This window comes from Scyliorhinus torazame, chromosome 1 (genome assembly GCF_047496885.1).
Source record: "Scyliorhinus torazame isolate Kashiwa2021f chromosome 1, sScyTor2.1, whole genome shotgun sequence".
NCBI lineage: Eukaryota > Metazoa > Chordata > Chondrichthyes > Carcharhiniformes > Scyliorhinidae > Scyliorhinus > Scyliorhinus torazame.
The window spans coordinates 217,053,396-217,070,661 of record NC_092707.1 but is presented as its reverse complement, the minus strand read 5'-3'; the positions used below and the strand labels follow the sequence as shown (position 1 = coordinate 217,070,661).

General features: G+C 49.5%; 1 protein-coding gene across 2 annotated transcripts in view; it reads right to left on the bottom strand.

Moving 5' to 3' along the window:
• Window positions 1-15,306, bottom strand: part of LOC140430125 (interleukin-6 receptor subunit beta-like) — a 548,481-nt gene extending 533,175 nt beyond the window's left edge. For both annotated transcript variants that reach the window (XM_072517643.1, XM_072517640.1), the window contains exon 1: window positions 15,065-15,306. The gene's annotated coding sequence lies outside the window, so the exon portion shown is untranslated. The remainder of the gene's footprint in view (window positions 1-15,064) is intronic.
• Between the last annotated feature and the right edge of the window lie 1,960 nt (window positions 15,307-17,266).

The window sequence follows — 17,266 nt, the reverse complement described above, 5'->3', positions numbered from 1 at the left end:
GATGGATTCAGATTTTTGGGACATTGGAACGGTTCTGGGAGAGGTGGGACCATTACAAGTCGGACGGTCCACACGTGGACAGGACTGGAACCAATGTTCTAGGGGGGCTATTTGCTAGCGCTATTGGGGAGGGTTTAAACTAATGTGGGAACCAATGCAGGAAGTCGGAGGGTAGTAAAGAGGGGTAGAAACAAACGCCAGTCAGGAGAAAAGTGGAAGGCAGAGAAACAGATTGAACGGCATTTATTTCAATTCAAGAAGCCTAACGGACAAGGCAGATGAACTTGGGGCTTGGATAGGTACATTGGACTGGGATATTATAGCTATGACTGAAACATGGCTAAAGGAGGGGTAGGACTGGCAGCTCAATGTTCCGGGGTAGCGATGTCATAGGAAAGATAGGAGAGGAGGGGGAGTTGCGTTTTTGATTAGGGCAGTACAGAAAGAGGATATATCCAAGGTTTTGCCCACTGAGTCTATAAGGGTATAAGTGAAAAATAAGAATTGAAAAAATTTGATAGGACTGTACTATAGGCCCCCAAATAGTCATTGGGATATCGAGAAGCAAATATGTAAGGAGATTACAGATAGCTGCCGGAAAAATAGGGTGGTAATAGTTGGGGACTTTAACTTTCCCAACATTCACTGGGACAGCCATAGCACTAGGGGTTTGGATGGAGAGAAATTTGTCGAGTGTATTCAGGAAGAATTCCTCATTCAATATGTGGATGGCCCGACTAGAGAGGAGGCAAAACTTGACCTCCTCTAGCGGAATAAGGAAGGGCAGGTGACAGACGTGTTAGTGAGGGATCACTTTGAGACCAGTGACCATAATTCCATTAGTTTTCAGATAGCTATGGAGAATGATAGTTCTGGCCCAAAAGGTAAAATTCTAAATTGGGGCAAGGCCAATTTCGATGGTATTAGGCAGGAACTTTCAAAAGTTGATTGGGGAGTCTGACTACAGGCTGGTAGTCTTTCAAAAGAATGTTAACTAGGGTTCAGGGAGTACACTCTTGAGGAGTGTACATATTACACAGAAGGAGGTGTTGGAGGTAACAAAGCACATCAAGATAGATAAATCCTTACCTCGGCCCTGGGTCACTGTCCGTGTGGAGTTTGCACATTCTCCCTGTGTCTGCGTGGGTTTCACCCCCACAACACAAAGATGTGCCGTGTAGGTGGATTGGCCATGCTAAATTGCCCCTTAATTGGAAAAAAAAATAATTGGGTACTCTAAATTTATAAAAGAAAATAAAGATAGATAAATCCCTGGGACCTGATGAAATGTATCCCAGGACGTTGTGGGAGGCTAGGGAGGAAATTGCCGGCCCTCTTGCTGAAATATTTGAATCATCGACAGCCACAGGAAAGGTACCTGAAGATTGGAGGGTAGCAAATATTGTGCCCTTGTTTAAGAAGGGTGATGCGCAATCAATTACATGCAAGACGAAGTGATTCATAACTCAAGGCTTTAATCTGCTAAAACTCTTTCCCCGGCAGCTTTGATACAGAAAGGGAAGGCTGCTGGGATGGCACCATTTCTTATACCCCGCCTGTCAGGGCGGAGCTACGTACAACAGCCAATGGTAGACTCCTGGGTCTGGCCAATGGTCATCAGCCTTTTGGGTGCCGCAATACCTGGTACTACCACATTCACCCCCTGTTAAAAAAGAGTCTGGCGGGGGTGGTGGCCAGTGGTAACAGTCATCTTTATTATGGTATGACCAGGTGTGGAGGCACCATGGTGTCGAGGATATTTACAAAGTGTTCACAGTGAAGCAATTAGTCGATCGGGTGGCCTGGTCGTCCTTCTGGAGTGTCTGGGCTTCGGTGGTGAACTGGTGTGGGTCCCCGTGGTTGCGTCTCCGGGAGCGTGGTTTCGTCCTCCCTGGCAGCTTTGTCACCCCTAGGTGGCGCTGTTGGGGCAAAAGGTTGACGGGGGGGGCGCCTGTAGGGGGTGTCGGTGAGTGGTCGGGCCTAGGCAGGAGCGGCGGGAGTACTGACCCTCCAGTGAGGACCTGTGGGCAATGGTTCGGGTGCGCGTGGGGTTCCAGCGGGTGCCAGGTCCCGAAGGGAGACTGTATCTTGCCGGCCTTCAGGGAACACCACGGGGGTTAGCGTGCAGCAGGTGGACCCTCTTGACCAACGGGTCCGACTTGTGCGCCCGCACGTGCTTCCAAAGCAGGATGGGCCCGGGAGTCGCTAGCCAGGGTGGGAGCCAGGTCCCGGAGGAGGACTTCCTGGGGAAAACAAGGAGACGTTCATGAGGTGTCTGATTTGTGTTAGTACAGAGCAGCAACCTGATGGCGTGGAGGGCCATCAGGAGGGCTTCTTGCCAGCGGGAGACTGGGAGGTTCCTGGACCGTAGGGCCAGTAGAACGGTGTTCCAGACCGCTCCGTTCTCCCTCTCTACCTGCCCGTTTCCCCGGGGGTTGTAACTGGTCGTCCTGCTCGAGGCGATGCCCTTGCTGAGCAGGAATTGACGCAGTTCGTCGCTCATAAAGGAGGACCCCCTATCACTGTGTATGTACGCGGGGAAACCGAACAGTGTAAAGATACCCCGGAGGGCCTTGATGACGGTGGTTGTGGTCATGTCTGGGCAGGGGATGGCGAAGGGGAACCAGGAGTATTCGTCAATCATGTTCAAGTAATACGTGTTGCGGTCGGTGGAGGGGAGGGGGCCTTTGAAATCCATGCTGAGGCGTTCAAAGGGACGGGAAGCCTTTATCAGTTGCGCCCTCTCTGGCCGGTAGAAGTGCGGTTTGCACTCCGTGCAGATTTGGCAGTCCCTGGTGACTGACCTGACCTCCTCGATGGAGTGGGGCAGGTTGCGGGTCTTGACAAAATGGAAAAAGCGAGTGACCACCGGGTGGCAGAGGTCCTCGTGGAGGGATCAGAGGCAGTCCACTTGTGCAGTGCCGTGGGACAGGGCTCATTTAGCTTCCCCGGACAGTACAAGATCTCGTAGTTGAAGGTGGAGCGTTCTATCCTCCAACGCAAGATCTTGTCGTTTTTAATCTTGCCCCGCTGTGCATTATCGAACATGAAGGCAACCGACCGTTGGTCAGTGAGAAGAGTGAATCTCCTGCCGGCCAGGTAATGCCTCCAATGTCTCACAGCTTCTACTATGGCTTGTGTCTCTTTTTCGACCGAGGAATGGCGAATTTCGGAAGCGTGGAGAGTGCGGGAGAAGAAAGCCACGGGCCTGCCCGCTTGGTTGAGGATGGCCGCCAGAGCTACGTCAGACGCATCGCTCTCGATCTGGAAGGGGAGGGACTCATCGATGGCGTGCATCGTGGCCTTTGCAATGTCTGCTTTGATGCGGCTGAAGGCCTGGCAGGCCTCCATCGCCAGGGGGAAGGTTGTGGACTGGATTAGGGGCCTGGCTTTGTCTGCGTCGTTGGGGACCCACTGTGCGTAATAGCTGAAAAACCCGAGGCAGCGCTTCAGGGCCTTGGGGCAGTGAGGGAGGGGGAACTCCATAAGGGGGCGCATGCGTTCAGGGTCGGGGCCTATAACTCCATTACGCACTACGTAGCCTAGAATTGCTAGACGGTCGGTGCTAAACACGCATTTATCCTTATTGTATGTCAGGTTAAGGATTTTCGCGGTCTGGAGAAATTTGATCCTTTGGTTTACAGGGTGGGTTACAAGTGAACAGCACCTTACCGTGTCGGGGTGAACAAAGCTTTCCGTGCTCCCAGAGTCAAGACGTCTCGTGGCCGTTAATAAAGACCGTCGTTGTAGCTCTTGCGAGTGTCCGGGGTCGACTTTGGTCCAGTGTCACCGAGGCCAGAGGAAGCAGTTGCGAGTTCTGATCGGGCAGCGTGTAGTCGGCCGTGCTGTGGGCCTGGGGCCCCATCCAAGGTGGCGTCACCCATGGGTCGCACATGGTGTCCGGGGATGAACAAGATGGCGGCGGCGATGGACAAAATGACGGCGCCCACCCGTCCAGCGTGGTGTCCGGGGGGCAAGATGGGTCGCACGTGGCTCTAGGATAGGGGGGTGGCGGTGAGTGCTGGTCGGCCGGGGCCTGAAGGGGGGGTTGCTGCGGCGGTCCACAGTCGCTGGAGACCGCGCCAGGGCGTGGGATAGGGGGGTGGCGGTGAGCGTTGGCCGGTCGTGGCCTGAAGGGAAGGTTGCAGCGGCGGCCCGGAGTCGCTGGAGACCGCGGGGTGGCGGTGAGCGCTGGCCGGTCGGGGCCTGAAGGGGGAGTTGCCGCGGCGGTCTGGATTCGCTGGAGACCGCGGCCACGGCGCGGGCCAGGCAGACCCCCACAAAGTGGCCCTTCTTGCCGCACCCTCTGCAGGTGGCGGTGCGGACTGGGCAGCGCGGGCGGGGATGATTCGCCTGCCCGCAGAAGAAACAGCGTGGCCCGGCGGCTTTAGCGGGCTGTCTCGCAGCGCAGGCCTGCGGGGTCAGGGGGGAGGTCTGTGGGGCTGCCGCTGCGGGGTGCCATGCAGCCCAGGGGGCCGCCGCGCGGTCGGGCGCATAGCACTGCGCATTTTTGTAGGCAACGTCCATGGACCTTGCCAGGGCCCGTGCCTCTCTGAGTCCCAGAGTGTCCCTTTCTAGGAGTCTTCGGCGGATATCTGAGGAGGTCATACCTGCTACGAAAGCATCCCTGATTAAAAGTTCCGTGTGCTCGTTCCCCGAAACATGCGGGCAGCCACAGTTTCGGCCCAGCACCAGTAGCGCCCGGTAGAAATCTTCCAACGATTCCGCGGGGCTTTGCCGTCTAGTCGCAAGCAGGTGACGAGCGTAGACCTGATTTACAGGGCGGATATAATGTCCTTCGAGCAGTTCGATCGCGGCATCATAATTCTCCGCCTCCTCGATAAGGGGGTAGATCCCAGGGCTGACCCTTGAACGCAGGAGATGCATTTTCTGTCCTTCTGTGGGGGTGCCTCTGGCCGTCTCGAGGTAGCCTTTAAAGCACTCCAGCCAGTGGTTCCCAGCAGGGGCTTGGGGACCTGAATTGTAGCTCCAGTATACAGTATACAGGAGGTTGAGAGTAGTGAGGTCATGAGTAAGGTTTCAAAGTTGCAGGCAGGAAGGTGGTTTAAAGTGTGTCTTCTTCAATGCCAGGAGCATCCGGAATAAGGTGGGTGAACTTGCGGCATGGGTTGGTACCTGGGACTTCGATGTTGTGGCCATTTCGGAGACATGGATAGAGCAGGGACAGGAATGGTTGTTGCAGGTGCCGGGGTTTAGATATTTCAGTAAGCTCAGGGAAGGTGGTAAAAGAGGGGGAGGGGTGGCATTGTTAGTCAGGGACAGTATTACGGTGGCAGAAAGGACGTTTGATGAGGACCCGTCTACTGAGGTAGTATGGGCTGATGTTAGAAACAAGAAAGGAGAGGTCACCCTGTTAGGGGTTTTCTATAGGCCTCCGAAAAGTTCCAGAGATGTAGAGGAAAGGATTGCAAAGCTGATTCTGGATAGGAGCGAGAGCAACAGGGTAGTTGTTATGGGGGACTTTAACTTTCCAAATATTGACTGGAAACTCTATAGTTCGAGTACTTTAGATGGGTCTGTTTTTGTCCAATGTGTGCAGGAGGGTTTCCTGACACAGTATGTAGATAGGCCAACGAGAGGCGAGGCCATATTGCATTTGGTACTGGGTAATGAACCAGAGCAGGTGTTAGATTTGGAGGTAGGTGAGCACTTTGGTGATAGTGACCACAATTCGATAACGTTTACTTTAGTGATGGAAATGGATAGGTATATACCGCAGGACAAGAGCTATATCTGGGGGATTATGATGTGATGAGGCAAGACTTAGGATGCATCGGATGGAGAGGAAAACTGCAGGGGATGGGCACAATGGAAATGTGGAGCTTGTTCAAGGAACAGCTACTGCGTGTCCTTGATAAGTATGTACCTTTCACGCAGGGAGGAAGTGGTCGAGCAAGGAAACCGTGGTTTACTAAAGCAGTCGAAACACTTGTCAAGAGGAAGAAGGAGGCTTATGTAAAGATGAGACATGAAGGTTCAGTTAGGGCGCTCGAGAGTTACAAGTTAGCTAGGAAGGACCTAAAGAGAGAGCTAAGAAGAGCCAGGAGGGGACATGAGAAGTCTTTGGCAGGTAGGATCAAGGATAACCTTAAAGCTTTCTATAGATATGTCAGGAATAAACAAATGACTCGGGTAAGAGTAGGGCCAGTCAAGGACAGTAGTGGGAAGTTGTGCTTGGAGTCCGAGGAGATTGGAGAGGTGCTAAATTCATATTTTTCGTCAGTATTCACACAGGAAAAAGACAATGTTGTTGAGGAGAATACTGAGATTCAGGCTACTAGACTCTAAGGGCTTGAGGTTCATAAGGAGGAGGTGTTAGCAATTCTGGAAAGTGTGAAAATAGATAAGTCCCCTGGGCCGGATGGGATTTATCCTAGGATTCTCTGGGAAGCTAGGGAGGAGATTGCTGAGCCTTTGGCTTTGATCTTTAAGTCATCTTTGTCTACAGGAATAATGCCAGAAGACTGGAGGATAGCAAATGTTGTCCCCTTGTTCAAGAAGGGGAGTAGAGACAACCCCGGTAACTATAGACCAGTGAGCCTTACTTCTGTTGTGGGAAAAATCTTGGAAAGGTTTATAAAAGATAGGATGGATAATCATCTGGAAAGGAATAATTTGATTAGAGATAGTCAACACGGTTTTGTGAAGGGTAGGCCGTGCCTCACAAACCTTATTGAGTTCTTTGAGAAGGTGACCAAACAGGTGGATGAGGGTAAAGCAGTTGATGTGGTGTATATGGATTTCAGTAAAGCATTTGATAAGGTTCCCCACGGTAGGCTACTGCAGAAAATACGGATGCATGGGATTCAGGGTGATTTAGCAGTTTGGATCAGAAATTGGCTAGCTGGAAGAAGACAAAGGGTGGTGGTTGATAGGAAGTGTTCAGACTGGAGTCCAGTTACTAGTGGTGCACCACAAGGATCTGTTTTGGGGCCACTGCTGTTTGTCATTTTTATAAATGACCTGGAGGAGGGCGTAGATGTATGGGTGAGTAAATTTGCAGATGACACTAAAGTCGGTGGAGTTGTGGACAGTGCGGAAGGATGTTACAAGTTACAGAGGGACATAGATAAGCTGCAGTGCTGGGCTGAGAGGTGGCAAATGGAGTTTAATGCAGGAAACTGTGAGGTGATTCAGAAGAACATAAGAACTAGGAAGAGGAGTAGGCCATCTGGCCCCTCGAGCCTGCTCCGCCATTTAATGAGATCATGGCTGATCTTTGTGGACTCAGCTCCACTCTCCGTCCCGTACACCTTATCCCCGAATCCCTTCATTCTTTAGAGAGGTATCTATCTTTTTCTTAAAAACGTTTAAAGAAGGAGCCTCAACTGCTTCACTGGGCAAGGAATTCCAGAGATTCACAACCCTTTGGGTGAAGAAATTCCTCCTACACTCCGTCCTAAATCTACTTCCCCTTATTTTGAGGCTATGCCCCCTAGTTCTGCTTTCCCCGACCAGTGGAAACAACCTGCCCGCATCTATCCTATCTATTCCCTTCATAATTTTATATGTTTCAATAAGATCCCCCCGCATCCTTCTAAACTCCAATGAGTACAGTCCCAGTCTGCTCAACCTCTCGTCATAATCTAATCCCCTCAACTCTGGGATCAAACTAGTGAATCTCCTCTGCACTCCCTCCAGTGCCAATATGTCCTTTCTCAGGTAAGGAGACCAAAACTGAACACAATACTCCAGATGCGGCCTCACCAACACCCTGTACAATTGCAGCATAACCTCCCTAAGTCTTGAACTCCATCCCTCTAGCAACGAAAGACAAAACTTGATTAGCCTTCTTAATCACCTGTTGCACCTGCACAGCAACTTTTTGCGACTCGTGCACCAGCACACCCAGGTCCCTCTGCACAGCAGCATGTTTTAACATCTTACCGGTTAAATAATAATCCATTCTGCTGTTATTCCTCCCAAAATGGATAGCCTCACACTTGGCAGCATTGAATTCCATCTTCCAGACCCTAGCCCATTCACCTAACCTATCCAAATCCTTCTGCAGACTTCCGGTATCCTCTGCACTTTTTGCTTTACCACTCATCTTAGTGTCGTCTGCAAACCTTGACACATTGCCCTTGGTCCCCAACTCCAAATCGTCTATGTAAATTTGAACAACTGCGGGCCCAACACTGATCCTTGAGGGATCCCACTAGTTACAGGTTGCCAACCAGAGAAACACCCATTTATCCCCACTCTTTGCTTTCTGTTAGTTAACCAATCCTCTACCCATGCTACCACTTTACCCTCAATGCCATGCATCTTTGGTTTATGCAGCAACCTTTTGTGTGGCACCTTGTCAAAAGCTTTCTGGAAATCCAGATATACCACATCCATTGGCTCCCCGTTATCTACTGCACTGGTAACGGCCTCAGAAAATTCTACCAAATTAGTCAGACACGACCTACCCTTTGTGAACCCATGCTGCGTCTGCCCAATGGGACAATTTCCCTCCAGGTGCCCCGCTATTTCCTCCTTAAATGATAGATTCCAGCATTTTCCCTACAACCAAAGTTAAGCTTACCGGCCTATAATTACCCGCTTTCTGCCGACCTCCTTTTTTAAACAGTGGTGTCGCGTTTGCTACTTTCCAATCCTCTGGGACTACCCCAGAGTTGAGTGAATTTTGATAAATTATAACTAGTGCGTTTACAATTTCCCTAGCCATCTCTTTTAACACTCTGGGATGCATCCCATCAGGGCCAGGAGACTTGTCTACCTTTAGCCCCATTAGCTTGCCCAATACTGCCTCCTTAGTGATTACAATCATCTCAAGGTCCTCACCTATCATATCTTTATTTCCATCAGTCACTGGCATGTTATTTGTGTCCTCCACTGTGAAGACTGACCCAAAAAACCTGTTCAGCTCCTCAGCCATTTCCCCGTCTCCTATTATTAAATCTCCCTTCTCATCTTCCAAAGGACCAATATTTCCCTTAGCCACTCTTTTTTGTCTTCTATATTTGTAGAAGCTTTTACTATCTGCTTTTATGTTCTGAGCCAGTTTACTTTCATAGTCTACCTTACTCTTCTTTATAGCTTTTTTAGTAGCTTTCTGTTGTCCCCTAAAGACTTCCCAGTCCTCTAGTCTCCCACTAATTTTTTGCCACTTTGTATGTTTTTTCCTTCAATTTGATACTCTCCCTCACCTTCTTAGATATCCACGGTCGATTTTTCCCCTTTCTACCGTCTTTCTTTTTTGTCGGTATGAACCTTTTCTGAACACTGTGAAAGATCGCTCGGAAGGTTCTCCACTGTTCCTCAACTGCTTCACCATGAAGTCTTTGCTCCCAGTCTACCTTAGCTAGTTCTTCTCTCATCCCATTGTAATCGCCTTTGTTTAAGCACAAAACACTAGTGTTTGATTTTACCTTGTCATCCTCCAACTGTATTTTAAATTCCACCATATTGTGGTCGCTCCTTCCAAGAGGATCCCGAACTATGAGATCATTAATCAATCCTGCCTCATTACACAGGACCAGATCTAGGACTGCTTGTTCCCTTGTAGGTTCCATTACATACTGTTCCAGGAAATTATCCAGGGCACATTCTATGAACTCCTCCTCAAGGCTGCCTTTCCCGACCTGGTTAAACCAATCGATATGCAGATTAAAATCTCCCATGATAACCGCTGTACCATTTCTACATGCATCCGTTATTTCTTTGCTTATTGCCTGCCCTACCATCCTGTTACTATTTGGTGGCCTATAGACTACTCCTATCAGTGTCATTTTCGCCTTACTATTCCTGATTTCCACCCAAATTGATTCAACCTTGTCCTCCATAGCACCAATATCATCCCTTACTATTGCCCGGATGCCATCCTTAAACAACAAAGCTACACCACCGCCCTTACCGTGCATTCTATCCTTTTGTATAGTCTCATACCCTTGGATATTTTCCTCCCAGATTATTCATTTTGGAAGGAATAACAGGAAGACAGAGTACTGGGCTAATGGTAAGATTCTTGGCAGCGTGGATGAGCAGAGAGTTCTCGGTGTCCATGTACATTAGATCCCTGAAAGTTGCCACCCAGGTTGAGAGGGTTGTTAAGAAGGTGTACGGTGTGTTAGCTTTTATTGGTAGAGGGATTGAGTTTCGGAGCCATGAGGTCATGTTGCAGCTGTACAAAACTCTGGTGCGGCTGCATTTGGAGTATTGCGTGCAATTCTGGTCGCCGCATTATAGGAAGGATGTGGATGCATTGGAAAGGGTGCAGAGGATATTTACCAGAATGTTGCCTGATATGGAGGGAAGATCTTATGAGGAAAGGCTGAGGGACTTGAGGCTGTTTTCGTTGGAGAGAAGAAGGTTAAGAGGTGACTTAATTGAGGCATACAAGATGATCAGAGGATTGGATAGGGTGGACAGTGAGAGCCTTTTTCCTCGGATGGTGGTGTCTAGCATGAGGGGACATAGCTTTAAATTGAGGGGAGATAGATATAAGACAGATGTCAGAGGTAGGTTCTTTACTCAGAGAGTAGTAAGGGCGTGGAATGCCCTGCCTGCAACAGTAGCGGACTCGCCAACACTAAGGGCATTCAAATGGTCATTGGATAGACACATGGACGATAAGGGAATAGTGTAGATGGGCTTTAGAGTGGTTTCACAGGTCGGCGCAATATCGAGGGCCTAAGGGCCTATACTGCGCTGTAATGTTCTATGTTCTATGTTCTATGACACAACTTGATGATGCACAAGTCCTTGTCTGTCCTTTGCACCCTGTTGAATGGCAGCAAATAAATTGCTCCTTCGAAGGATTGGAACAAGCGGCCTCCTCCTGTGCTGTAACAATTATGTTTCTTAATGCACAACACAGGTGACTGATGGGCTGTTTGCTGGAATTAGGATTATAATTATGATTTTACTATCTGCAATTATATGAACTTTACCAGTGATGCTGCAGTCAAAGTAACACGCAAAGTGGATAATAGGGCTCCTGTGGTTATAATATATCTGGACTTCCAGAAGACATTTGATAAGGTGCCACACAAAAGGTCAAGATAAGGTCCCATGGGGTTGGGAGTAGTTCATTAGCTTGGATAAAGGATTGACAAACCAACAGAAGGGAGATAATGGATATAAGTGGGCATTTTTCTGGTTGGCAAGCTGTAACTGGCAGTGTGCCACAGGGTTCAGTCCTTGAATCCCAACTATTTAAAATCTATGTTGACAACTTGGATGCAGGGGTAGAATGTACTATACCAAATTTGCAAATGACACTAAAATCAGGGGAAAGCAAGTTGCAATGAGGAAATATGAAATCTACAAATAGATATGGATAGATAGGGTGAGTGGGCCAAAATTTGCAAATGGAATATAACATGGATAATTATTCATTTTGGTCGGGGAAATAAAAAGGAAACTTATCTAAATGGAGATAAATTTCAAAATGCTTCAGTTGAAGGGCTCTGGGTGTCCTCATGCATGAACCACAGGAAGTTAGTATGCAACTGCAGCAGGTAATAATGCAGGCAAATGGAATTTTGGCATTCATTGCTAATGGAACAGAGTAGAAAGCAGGGTAGTACAGTTGCAGCTGTATAGGGCATTGGCGAGACCACGCCTGGAATACCGCACACAGTTTTGGTCCCCTTACTCGAGGAAGGATGTAAATGCCTTAGAGTCAGTTCAGAGAAGGTTCACTAGATTGATTCCAGGGATGAATGATTTGACTTGAAAAGAGAAAATGAGCAGTTTACACCAATATTTGCTGGAGTTTAGAAGAATGAAACAAGATCTAATTGAGGTACATAAGATGCTAGAGGGGATTGAAAGGCTTGACGTAGAGCAATGTTTCCCCTTGTTGGACATTCTGGAACAAGAGACCATAGTTTTAGGCTAAGGGTTCACAGATTTAAAACAGAAATGAGGAGGAATTACTTTACTCAAAGGGTTGTGAATCTATGGAATTCTGTGATTTGATATCATGGAGTGTTTAATAAGTCTCACCATACCGATGGATGCACTGGACATCAGTCAAAATATTAGGCAAGATCGACTGGTTGTGTTTTGCCTCCAAGCAATGAAATGTTATCCCAGAAAAAGGAGAACAACAAGATACCACCATCGGTACAAGAGGTGGCTTGTACAGGTCCCGTGTACAGGAGCCAGTAAGGCAAGGGTTCTTACATCATGCCAAGACTCACAACACAACAGACCTCACTCCTTTCCAGCCAAATCAGAGGCACCACTCAGGCCCTGCCATCACCGGAAAACTTAAAGCATTTTCCACCAAGGAGACCCCACCAACAAGGAGAAGAAGAATCGTCAAGCCACCCTTCAGCGTGATATCTCGGAGGGCGATACAGCCCTTCTCTCCTGACAAGGTAAGGGAAACACTCTGGAATCAAATGTAATAAATCAGAGATAGGGCAGGGAGGGAAGGGTAGGGAAGTGGGGCCTAGGTGGAGTACTCTTTTGGAGGTGTAGGGATTCTAAGGATTCGATGAAGAGTACCAAAAAATGTACTTCCAAAGTGTAAGGGTCACAGCACATTAAAAAAACAAGTAAATACTGCACAACAGTCATGTCATACAACCAACTCAGCATGATTTTCGCAAGACAACAGGCGCCAAACATCTCTATGATCATGTATCATACACCCTGGTCAGAATAAAAGGCAATAACATGGGGCGGGATTCTCCGACCCCCCGCCGGGTCGGAGAATCGCAGGGGTCTGGCGTGAATCCCGCCCCTGCCGGTTGCCAAATTCTCCGGCACCGGATATTCGGTGGGGGTGGGAATCGCGCCCCGCCGTTTGGCGGGGGCCCCCCCCCCCGGCGATTCTCCGGCCCGTGATGGGCCGAATCCCGCTGCTGGAATGCCTGTCCCGCCGGCGAGAATCAAACCACCTCTCTTACCGGCGGGACAAGGCGGCGCGGGCGGGCTCCGGGGTCCTGGGGCGGGGCGCGGGGTGATCTGGCCCCGGGGGGTGCCCCCACGGTGGCCTGGCCTGCGATCGGGGCCCACCGGTCCGCAGGCGGGCCTGTGACGTGGGGGCACTCTTTTCCTTCCGCCTTCACCATAGTCTCCACTGTGGCGGAGGCGGAAGAGACCCCCTCCACTGCGCATGCGCGGGGATGCTGTGAGCGGCCGCTGACGCTCCCGCGCATGCGCCGACGGCAAAGTCATTTCCGCGCCAGCTGGCGGGGCACCAAAGGCCTTTCCCGCCAGCTGGCGGGGCGGAAATCAGTCCGGCGTGGGCCTAGCCCCTCAAGGTGAGGGCTCGGCCCCTCAAGATGCGGAGACTTCCGCACCTTTGGGGCGGCGCGATGCCGGACTGATTCGCGCCGTTTTTGGCGCCGGTCGGCGGACATCGCGCCGATATCAGAGAATCCCGCCCATGAAATCAGGAGTAAAATCACAAAAGAACAAAGTTCAGGATTAATGATGAACAAACAGGGTGGGACAGTGGCACAGTGGTCAGCACTGCTCCTTCACAACACCGAAGACCTGAGTTCAATCCCGGCCCCGGGCCACTGTCGATGAGGAATTTGCACATTCTCCCCGTGTTTGCGTGGGTCTTACCCTCGCAACCCAAAGATGTGCAGCGTAGGTGAATTGGCTGCACTAAATTGCCCCTCAATTGGAAAAAGAAATTCGATACTTTAGATTTATTTTTAAAAAGGATTAATGGTGAACTGCAGAATAATGTAACCGGCCATGGAGCTTGGAAAGGCCAAAGTCATGACAGGAATATCGAGCAACATCCAAGATCCATCAGGAGTGCATGGATACTCCTCCTCCCGCCCCATCTCCCCGAATCAACCAGGATGTTTGACATGCCAATGCAGCAAGGACTGAAGGTGAGCCCACCTAGGAAACAGCCCTATCAACTGACAGTATTCTCTTCTCCGCTTCATCCATTTTCTTTATAATATCTCACAGTTCAATGTCAGCACCAATAATTTGTGCCAAGGGGCTGAGACCATGGTCCATAACTTTACACACATTGGCAACCATCATCTCAACACCAACTGTTTAGCACACTGGGCTAAATCGCTGCCTTTGAAAGTAGACCAAGGCAGGCCAGCCGTACGGTTCAATTCCCGTAACAGCCTCCCCGAACAGGTGCCGGAATGTGGCGACTAGGGGCTTTTCACAGTAACTTCATTTGAAGCCTACTTGTGACAATAAGCGATTTTCATTTTTCACATCCTCCAAAGTGAAGAAAGTAACCTCTCGGAAATACTGTCATTAGGGAGGTGGTGCACAGAGCAGATATTACTTGGAAATGGAGATAGCCTCAGCTGTTAATATGCTGAAAACAGGCTCAGAACCCAGGACATGAAGTGAGGGAGATCCTGGTGACTTCTTCATTTAAGAAGGATAAGAAAGATTAATACACCTAAGAACATAAGAACCAGATTCAGGAGAAGGAAGTTCAACCCCTCAAGCCTGCTCCGCCAATCAATACGATCATGACTGTTCTCATCTCGGCCTCATCTCCACCTTCCTTTCTACTTTCTGTAAGCCTTCAACCCGCTACTAATTAAAAGCCTATCTATCTCCTCCTTAAATTTGATTAATGGGATAAAGATTTCCACCAATGATTCCACCACTGTGAATTGGGCCACACCGCGGATATCTCCGACCACCCAAATCAAACAAGGATTTCCTTAACTTAACTTGGCTCCCCATCACCAAACTTTAGCCAGGATTTTCCAGGAACATAGCACAGACCAGAAACATCAGGATCAAATAATTCTGGGTTATGCATCAGAATTTTAAAAAGGATTAAAATGAGCAGTGCCAGAGCTTGTGAAAACGCAACCACTCCCACGCTTTCATCTGGTGATCCTCTCCAAAATATTGTTTTACTTGAGTGAAAAACAAATAAAATATTAACACACAGGCAGCCTGCCTATCTGATGATGATTGCAGAAAGCCTAATGCATCTGGTTAAATTAAAAGTCAAACCTAAATGATCCTTGTGGATAAAACTCCCCCTCCCCATCTACCAGACAATACATCTCAATGGAATCAATCACAGAATGACCAGTTGGGAGATTCACATCTGATTCTATTCCATTACCTGCCGAATTTCACAATGATGATAATCCTGTGTCTTCATCTGCAATCTTGAAATGCAATCGACTGCGTGCTGTCTGGCTGGCTGCTTCAATCACTCTGTGGAGAGCAGCATCTTCAAGCAGCACATTTTCATAATTATCTCACAAAGGAGCCAAAGTCCTGGAAGTTAGGCTGATTCAAGGTTTGCATTCAGCAATTAAAGTCTTCCTCTGGTTTTGACCTCTGATCAGATAACTTCTCGTTTCATGACATTTCATAAAATTAAAATGGCAGCTTCCCAGCTTTGGAGCAAAAAACAAGACAATCCAATATTACAAAATGTGAAAGTCAGAAAGGGAAGAAAGTACAAAAGGGAAATGAAGCCTGGGCACAAAATGACTGGAATAACTTGCTGACTAAACGCCTGACACAGTGCTCACTGCTTGAGAGCGAGAGTCGAAACTGGAACTGTCTTTACACCCTCTAAGGTTTTATTTATAGAGATACACTGCTCCTTTATATGTGGATTCAAGAAAATCCCCAGTTAAGGCTTCACCATCTATATAATTGATATATATTGACTCTCTCATTAAATAACAATAATATGTACTGCCAAATTTTCAAGACAAATTAAATCCAAGACTTCCATATCCTGTACAAAGCATCACATTGTGAGATGCCCCTCCTTTAGGACTCGTAACATTTCCTTTGTCTCTTTTTGAAGAACAATCCAACAGTTGATGATCGTATCCTCCCAAGAAATTTAATACATTTCCTTTCTCTCCAGTATTTGTTTCAAGCCGACAAGGTTAATCCATATCTCACTCAGACATTTTGTGGAGTGGACATTATCTCAGATGCCATGATTTTTTAGGTTACATTAGGTAAATATGGTACCATCACTGTGTCCATTGTACAGAATCTCGCTTAAAACACCACAAATAGAACTCCAAATTCACAGCCGGGATTCTCCGAAATCCCAGCCAAGTGTTGACGCCGGCGTCAACGGGCCTGCAGGCCCAGTCATTCTCCCCTTCCTCGAGGGCTAGCAAGGCGCCAGAGTGCTGTGCGCTGCTCTGGCGCCGAAAGCCTGCCCTACACGGCCGGTGCGGGTCCGCGCATGCATGCCACGGCTGTCTCTGCACCCGCCCACCGGGCAACATGGCGGAGCCCTACAGGGACCTGGCGCAGAGGAACATAGCCCCCCCCCCCCCCACTCCCGGAATGAGCGCACTTGCTGATCGGTTGCCCCCGATCGTGGGCCTGGCCACTGTGGAGCCCACCCCCCACCGAGTCGGCGCAGAGGTCCCACCGGATAGGACCATACGCGAACGACGCCGGCAGGACTCGGTGGGCACTCGGCGTGTCGAGCGCGGAGAATCACTGCGAGGGCCGCTTTCAACGGCGTCGGAGCAGCGTGGCAGGATTCAGGCTCCCCCCGGCGATCCTCCAACCCGGCGTGGGCTCGGAGAATCCTGGCCCACATGTCTCGACAAGATCCAGTATTTTAACTCCTGACTGCGAGGAGAACACCTCTGAGGGGAGCTCTGAGGATGCAACTGTTTTAGTCGCGGCACAGCTGTCATTCCCACCCTCCACCAGCGCAGATACACACACCTTGGTTGGAAATGTTAGTGGACAGGCTTCTGGGGAACAATCTGATGAGCACCACACTGCTGATGATGTACATCTGGTGGAGGCAGGAACCACAGGAGATGGTGCCGACAACGAGTGGCACCGAGGTCAACACTGCTAGCATGGCAACCGCAATGGAGAGCCTGGTGCACAATGTCGGCACCATGGATGAAGGTATCCAAGGCATCAGTGACAGCCTTGGCTGAGGGTCTCGGCAGTATGTCTGCCTTGCTGGGGGATGTCACCCAGTGCCAGGCTACCCTTGATGAGGTTCTGTGGGACATGTCCCGCTCTCAGATGGGCATGGCTGAGGCGCTGCGGAGCTTCCCCTGTCACTGAAGAGCATCGCCGAGGGCGTCAACACCATGGTGCAGACCATGATGAACCGCCAGGGCTGGCAGAGCCAGGTGATACAGGGGCAGCCGAGGCTCGAACCAGCTGCCCCTCTGTCCCAAGGTGAACCAGAGGGGCCTATGGGCACCGATCGGGAGGAGTGGGCTCTGGATACCAACCCGGACCTGTCCTAGGAAGTGACAACAGTGGCCAACAGCCCCCCTGAGTTCCACCCCTCTGATGAGGCTTTGTCTCG